Here is an 8,716-nt window from a genome sequence, read left to right on the forward strand (position 1 = left end):
AGGAATGCAGTGCAAAATTCCATATATGGATGGATGCATGGTTATACCATGCGTTTGGTAACTGTAGTGTATTGGCTAAATAAAGTGTTGCTTGGTTGTCGCATGCGCCTACCAGGGTGACCATTTGTGGCAGATTTCTGCCATTTGGGCAGATTTGGTACCTAAATTTTAACCCTGGCAGACCAAGCTGACGATTTAAAAAAGTGGCAGGATTTGGCAGATTTCAAAGAAATCCTATTTTTTTTTAAATACGTTTGAATGTATGTAATTCTATTGACTTAGAATACTTATAATTTTCTGTCTTATTATTTCCTTTATTTTTTATTATGCATTTATTTGGTAGGAAATCATTTACTGAGGTGGCAACTTTTGTCCTATGCCAGATAACACGGGAATCCCCGTTTATTCTGTTTTTATGTAGGTACGCCTTACGATTATGAACGGTAATGAATCAGTAATAAGGTTTATTTTCTTAATGATATAACTGATCGAGGTTCAAAACAATGTTTGTTGTTTTGTCTACTGCCACGTTATTCTCATTTGGCGTTGTGGTGCAGTGTCAGTGCGTTGTGTATTCCGTGCATGATGAAGAGAAAATACGAGCGTTCGTACCGACCTGAATGGGAGCAAGATCCTTTGCTTTCGTCCTGGATTTCCAGAGCAAAGGAGGATCCTGATGTTGCGTTTTGCAAAGCTTGCAATTGTAAATTAGTTACAAGATTGTCTTCATTAAAAGAACATGTGTTATCCCAAAAACATAAGAAGCATATGATTGGGTATAGCGGCCAATCATCGGTAAGTACTTTGCAATAAATGGAAATATTTAATAGACGTAAATATGTAATACGTTTTCAATAGATACCTATTGCAAGTTTAGAAAAACTAATATCAAACAATTATTTCAGGTGCAACAGTTTTTTAAGAAATCTCCAATAGAAGAGGAAGTGAAAAAAGCAGAACTTAATATCTGTGCTATGTTAGTGGAACATAATTTACCGTTCCGATTAATGGATCATTTTAAGTGAAATTATCTCAAAATGTTTTCACGATTCGGAAATTGCCAAGTCCTTTTCCTGCAAGAGAACTAAAGCAGCAGCGGTAACGTATAATGTTTTAAAGCCAGAGCTAGAAGCAGAGATGCTTGCCGATTTAAAATCATGTGAAAACATTAAAACTCGTACACCAATGTTTTCCTTAGTTATAGATGAGACCACAGATGTAACAACCACATCAACGCTTGCAGTTGTTACCAAATATTATTCCGAAAAAGATCTTCAGGTAAAAACAAAATTTTTAACTTTGGTGGACTTGCAAGGAGCATCAGCCCAAGCTTTGTTCGATTCACTTTCCAAGGCGTTAATCAATGCTAACCTTAACATTAACGATGCAATTGGTTTCGGAGCTGACACTACTAACGTTATGTTTGGCGAACAAGGTGGTATTATTGCCAAAATAAGATATGTAAATCCCCATTGCATATTCATTAAGTGTGTATGTCATTCTACTGCTTTGTGTGTATCTCACGCCAGTAAAAACTCTTTACCAAGGGCTATTAACCAAATAGTGCAAGAGGTTTATGGATATTTTGCACATAGTAGTAAAAGGCAAAGGGAATTTGCTGAATTCCAAGACTTTATTGGCACTGAAAAGCATAAAATATTAAAACATTACGAAATTCGATGGCTATGTTTGCATACATGTATTAAAAGAATTTTGGAGCAATGGGATGCCCTCAAACTTTTTTTTCAATCGCAGTTTCTGGAAGACAAAAATATTTCAGCTGAATTTTTATATAATAGTTTGAATGACAAGATATATAAACTTTATTTTTATGCTTTGGATTATATACTGCAAACAGTTAACAAACTGAACACTATATTTCAAGGAGATTATACGACAGTCCACACAGCATTTAAAGACATTTCCGAGGTGTACATGAGCCTTTTGAGTTGTTATATGAAAGGTAATTATTTGAAAACCACAGATCCACTTTGTATAGATCCAAAATCTAACGTCAACTTTTTACCTTTAAAAGATTTGTATTTAGGTGTGAACGTTAGTAAAGAAATCGGTCGTCTATCTGCAGATGTTAGTCTTAAACCTGGAATTCAATCTTTCCTTCAAAGAATGCAAACATTTTTTATTGAACTCTGTAATCAGTTAAAAACACGTTTGCCACTGACTAATCTTTTTAAAGACTTACAATTTTTAGACCCGCAAAATGTTGTTTACAAAGATTTTGTATCAACAGTAAACATTGCAAATAAATTTCCCAATATAGTAGATGAAAATAATCTTCAAAAAGTTGACGACGAATTTCGACAAATTAAATTTGACAAAAATGTAACCGATTTGTTGGAATCTGGTGGGAGTAGCACCAGTACAAATTTAAGTGTGGATAAATTCTGGGGAGCGATTGGGAAAATGCGTGTTGCAAATGGAGCTCCAAAATATACTAATATTGCAAACTTTGCAAAAGCTCTATTACTTTTGCCATTGTCAAATGCCTCTTGCGAAAGAATATTCTCCCAAGTAAATTTGAACAAAACAAAAATAAGGAACAGGTTCCAAAATAAACATGTATCCGCGTTAATAACAACAAAAGAAGGTATAAAGGAACATGGAGACTGTATCTCCTTTAAACCAACAAGGAATATGATTAAAAATATGACGTCAAAATCAATTTACGAAAATGAAGAGTGCGGAGAAAGTTTTTAATACTTTTATAGTTGAATAATAAAGGAATTCCTTTGAATAGTAGTATTTTATTTATTCATACCCGTCTTCAATGTCATTAGATGCTATAATATGATGGCATATTTTTGGCATTTTCTGGAGTTAGCTTTGGCAGATTTTGGCAGATATTTTGCCAATATCGGGCAGATTCGCTATTTTTGAAATGGTCACACTGGCGCCTACGTCACGAGTCAGTCGTAAACCGTCACCCGAACGGAGCGGTTGTGTTTATTATTATAGTGTTGTGGTGTTGGTGAGCCATAAAACACTCCAAGAGGCAGGACATTACAGTAACCATGATAAATGCGAGGACTATTACTGTGCGAAAGACAAAACGGCACAAAGTAGCATGGAAATAGAAAACACCATCTTCTGGTTTCGAATTCAGGGCATTAATCAAGAAATTGTTTCAAAATTCTGAAGTCTCAGGATTTTTTATCGTTTTTCTCCAAAGCACTGAGCACGAGACACAGTTCAACTACAGCACATACGACCGTGAGTTGCTGGCTGTCTACATGGCAATAACACACTTCCAACCATATATAGAAGGGCGACAATTGATTGTCTATACTAATCACAAGCCGTTATGCCATGCGTTCACAAACAAGCAAAATGTCGTTGCTAAAAAGGTATCCCCAAGACGATTACGTCACCTCGAGTACATCGCACAATTTACAACGGATATTCGACACCTCGCCGGTAACCAGAATCCGGTAGCCGACGCATTGTCGAGAATAAGCCAAATAGACTGTCCGTCACCCGTTGATTGGAAAGAGATGGCAGATATGCAATTAGAGGACAGTGAACTCAAACAATTATTTACTAAAGTAAACTTAAAATGGACTAAAATCAAGATCGATGACAAACGGGAGTTAGTCTGCGAATTTTCAACTAGAAAAGTACGTCCATATGTGCCGAATACACTCCGAAAAAAGGTTTTTGACATTATGCATGGCGTTACACATCCAGGTAAGATCAACAAAAAAATTAATTACAGAACATTACTTTTGGCCAAGTATGAACAGAGACATCGGACAGTGGGCAAAGACATGCGTATCGTGTCAAAGGAGTAAAGTACATCAACACAATTCAGCACCTATTGAAACTTTTCAACAATCGTCACGTTTAGATCACGTACACATCGATATTGTCGGCCCTCTCCCTGAGTCTGATGGAAAGCGATATATTATAACAATGATTGATAGGGCAACAAGATGGCCAGAAGCTGTGCCAGTGGCGCAAATAAGCGCAGATACACGCAGATACGTCGCGAAGGTTTTAGTTAATACTTGGATTGTCCGTTACGGATGTCCATCTGTAATAACATCCGACCAAGGGAGACAGTTCGGGTCCGATTTATTTATTTCTCTTACTAAGGCGTTAGGAATTAGGAAAAATAGGACAACAAGTTACCACCCACAGTCAAACGGCATAGTGGAAAGATGGCACAGGACCCTTAAGGCAACACTAATGGCACGTGGTAATACAACAAATTGGTCCACAGATTTACCAATTGTTTTGATGGGATTAAGAGCGGCTTTAAGAAAAGACGAGAACGTTAGCCCTGCAAAGATGTTGTTTGGTACAAATATACGATTACCAGGAGTGTTTTTAGAGCAGAAAAAGCAAATTACATCTCCAGAAACGTACACACATGATCTACAACGAATGATGTCACAACTAAGTCCATTTCAGGACAACCACCACGCCAAACACAAGCCATAAACAGTGATATGGATAACGCCAAATACGTTTTTATAAGGACCGATGCCGTAAAGAAACCATTAATTCCACCATATGAAGGCCCATACAAGATACTTGATAAACATGAAAAATTTTACAAGTTGCAGTTGCCAAGCAAAACAAAGATAGTCTCAATAGATAGGTTGAAGCCTGCATATATTTTAAGTGACGACCAGGTGAATGACCGGCTAGTTTGTAATCAAAAACTCGGTCACTTGCAAAATGATGACAAAGATGAATTAACAAAAATACGAAGTGGCAGAATTGTGCGTCCAGTGGTGCGTTTTGCGTTGTGAATTTAACCATAGGATATATGATAGTATGGTAGAATAGATAGTAGGATATATGAAAACATCAGTTAGTTACTAAGAAAGTTTATACATCTTATTTTTTATTTTTAAATATTTAACTTCTTATAACACTATTTAATCATATTGTAAATTGTTAAAATATTGTATCATAATGTATTAACTTGCTCTTTTTACATCTTTATTTTGGTTTTTTTTTAAAGGGGGGAACTATGTAGATGCCAACATATATGGCGCAATCGTTCTGACATTGCATTTATTATCTAGGTTAAGTCAATGCCCTGTAAGCATCTACATTATATTTAAAATGAATAAAATAAGGAGTCGTTTTGCAAGGCTTGTCTGAGATGGTTGTTTAATTATATTATTTCTCCTTCACATATTGTTATGTGTCTACACATACGATACCCCACAACACCAATGTGGTAGAGCGCTTCTATCGCGTAATGGCAAAGATTGTCGGAGAAAAAAAGAATTAATTTCTCCCTTCGTTGAGGGTATCGTGCGCGTTGTTCTGCTGCAGTCGTTTCGTTTAATAATCCTTATCCACGACATTCTCTTCTAAAGAAAATTTTAGGGCTGAGTCCTCAAAGCAAAAGAGTCATTTCTTAAAAATTTAAGGGAATTAACTGCGGACAAAGAAAAACTTCAAAAAACTACTATACATCAGAGAGATAGCAATGACTGGCTTGAACTACGAAAAAATATGCTAACAGCATCAAATTTTGGAATTGTGGTGAAAAGTAGAGAAAATAGTTGCAAAGTCAAGTTAGTCGAATTCAAATAACGAAAACACCCCACAGTACAGTTAGTTTATGTCTACAAAACCGAAATATATTGTTTCAAACCGGGATCCACCGAGTCCGCGTTCAAACGCCATTAGAAACAGCCGCTTCCACGTCGCTCCGCGCCTTTTCAAAGTTTCGAAAAAGTTTTAAAAATAGTTCCCGCGTACTAAGTGCAGTGTGTGATACGTCAAAAGACGATTTTTAAAATTTTTTATGTAATTGATTACAAAATTCCGCTCTTTCGTGTAGTGCTATTTTCAGTTTTCTAAGTTTTCTTTTTCGATTTTTTTTCCACTAAAAACTTTAAAAATTTCCATTTTTTCAACTTTAAAAATATTATTAGTGCAGTTAAAATTCCTAATGCAGTTCCATCTTGTAGAGCCGAGGCGGCTCTACATGTCGACATAAAATTTGAGTCTTAAGACTCAAATTTGAGGAAACTACAAAGGAAATACCGGAAAAAGGTGAATAACTTTTAAAATTGAGCGATAGCTATCACGTTTTATTACATTACCAGATAATCCTTATTGAGAGCGACAGTTTGATACCAAAATTGGATTTTTTGAACAAAATTTGGAATTTTTTGGGAGCAAAAACTTTTGCTGGCAAAACCCTAAAAAAGGAATTTTTAGGGTTTTGCCCCCCAATCACTGGGCCTTAGTGCCACACTAAGTTTCGTACCACAATAAAATCCGGCAAACGAAGAGCAATCGATTGACATATCTCACTTGAAAATCGGACAATAAATATCCCCTCAAACCTGGAGAAACCCGTTTTTGGACCACAACCAGCCCCAAACTTCAATTCAAAATTATCAAGTATATCTATTTTAAGACATTTTACAATAGCAAAACAAACATCGCAAATTTTGAAAACCACAGTAGAACAGTTCAGAAGATATTTGAAGAATAAAGTCGGAAACGGTGATCTCCAGGGGATCCGGAGCCCCTATCAAACTATCACCATCAAGAAGCCCGCTAAAGACACCCACAAGTGAGCTCCATACAGAAAATAAAATTATTTCGCCCATCGAGCTGGACACCACGTTGTCTTGTCACCTTCTGGAACTGCTCCAGATCCACCACCAGAAGATTCTCCGCATCAAGACCGAAAAGAAGAACACACACACGAACACCTTCGGAGCAAACGCGGCGAAGCGATCCCGTTCAAAAATACTCGGGTAGGTGGATTACCAGCTCGTTTAGCAATTTAGACTTAAACCACCGAGCTTAGGCTCATCTGAACCGGCTCGACGAGAGCAATCTAACAGAGCCCATCCCAATCCTCGCAAACCTTCCTCCACCCCACAAAATAGTATTTTCTCCCCCCCCCGAGATAAAATTAGTATCAAACGACTCAGCTCGACGACTTTAGCCCCCCCCTCTACCTTCACCGTCAAAATGTTACCCCGCACCCCACCCAAAACCACAAACACCGCCTCGCCATCTCCCCAAACATCTTTTACAGCCGCTAGACGGAAATTGGTGGACAATTAAAGTCCGGCTTTCACTCGCGAAGCTCCCACCGCGGTCCACCCATATGGAGATGGCGAGGAGTTTCTGACGCAAAGGCCTGAACGCGGTCTTAGCCTCTCGTAACTTGAAGAGTGAGCTGAAAACCATAATTACAGAGACAATCGACGGTCTCTTCGGAGTCGTCGCTATGTTAGACCCTACCACCCCCTCCCCTTCCAAACCCCTCACACCCCCGGCTAATAGCTTCGACAATAACATAAGCAGGGTGTATGTTACACCACCCGACGATAAAACAAAAAAACTACTTCTAAACAAGCTAGAGACCCACTCTCGGCTACTCGAGGAGAGCAACAGGGCCCTGCAGGAACATACTAGGGCACTGAAGGCACAACCGCAAACTACACCGGCGCAATCACAGCCTGCGGCGGCGGACCCGCATAAGATCTACAAATCCTACGCAAAGGCTACCGCCGCTCCTAAACAGGCCCTTACGATTTCTTTTGTCCATCTGTACAATCCGACCTAAAGAAAAAAGTATGTCCAACCTGTGGGATCTATTTCACATCTCACAGGAGTGTTCAAATGCACTGTCGTTACGTGCATGGCAAGACTGTCCAAGACCATTGTGAAACTAGAGTACGGCCACAGCGCCTTGCTGCCAGAAGGGCAAATGAGCTTCTCTGCATTGTGCGTCGTTATGAAACATCGTCTGAGGATGCTGACTGGCTCGACGAAGACGAAGTTGATGCAAGTGGCTTAACAATTCCAGAACCGTCTTCGTCTGCACTCCAGGTGCCAGTGATGAAAGAATCTGAGTGGCTAGCAAACCCGTGGACAGAGGAGCAGTAATTTCAATCGAATTGTTTTTATAGACCTACTTAGATACTTGGTTAATAGTTGATTATTTTTTAATTTTGTTAAGAATACGATTTTATTTCGAGTAAAATGTTTAATTTCAGTTGGGTTTCTGTTTATAATTGCATTGCCAAAGGTTAAAATAAATATGTTATTTTATTTGAAGAATTTATTAGTAAAAAAGCTAAAATACTTAGGAGAATGAAGGAGAAAAACAATTGTGTTTTGTAAAGCCAAAAATTTATAAAAAAATAAACAAAATACGCAGGTGTTGCGAATTAAAAATCTCTTGTTTTATTATAAGGCAATTAAAACTATACGAAGGATAAAAACTATAACAACTTTTTGCGACTTCAGGGTAAAAATGATGACTTGAGTGTTACGTAACCTTTAGAGAGGGGGGTGGGGGGTACAGAAAAACGTTACGGAGCGTTACAGTGGGGGGAGGGGGGGTCAAAAATCTTCAAAAATTGCGTTACGTAATACTTGAACGCTCCCTAAAACACAGGTCATTCTTAATCATATTTATTTCACCGGAATATTGCTGGTAAGAGTAATGTGAACAACTTCAATGATTTTTCATTGAGATGACTTAATGCAATTGCCAAAAAAACTATCAAATACTACAAACATAAAACTTTTATTCATTCCTTACTTAAACAAGATTTGCATTTAAATACATATTAACTATGTCGATGCTAGTGATGCTGCGATAGCTGAAGGAAGATTGACCAACGATGGTGTACCTATGATAGATGTATCTGCCGATGGGTGTTGGTCTTCGCGGTCTTACGGCAATAATTATAAGGCA

The 8,716-nt window shown here is 37.9% G+C and overlaps 1 long non-coding RNA gene across 1 annotated transcript; it reads left to right on the forward strand.

Moving 5' to 3' along the window:
- Nucleotides 1–295: 295 nt before the first annotated feature.
- LOC111002153 lies at nt 296–1,594 on the forward strand. Its single transcript, XR_006751041.1, has 2 exons — nt 296–795; nt 906–1,594. It is a non-coding gene; the product is annotated as an uncharacterized LOC111002153 (long non-coding RNA).
- The last annotated feature ends 7,122 nt before the right edge of the window (nt 1,595–8,716 follow it).

This window comes from Pieris rapae, chromosome 24, assembly GCF_905147795.1.
Source record: "Pieris rapae chromosome 24, ilPieRapa1.1, whole genome shotgun sequence".
NCBI lineage: Eukaryota > Metazoa > Arthropoda > Insecta > Lepidoptera > Pieridae > Pieris > Pieris rapae.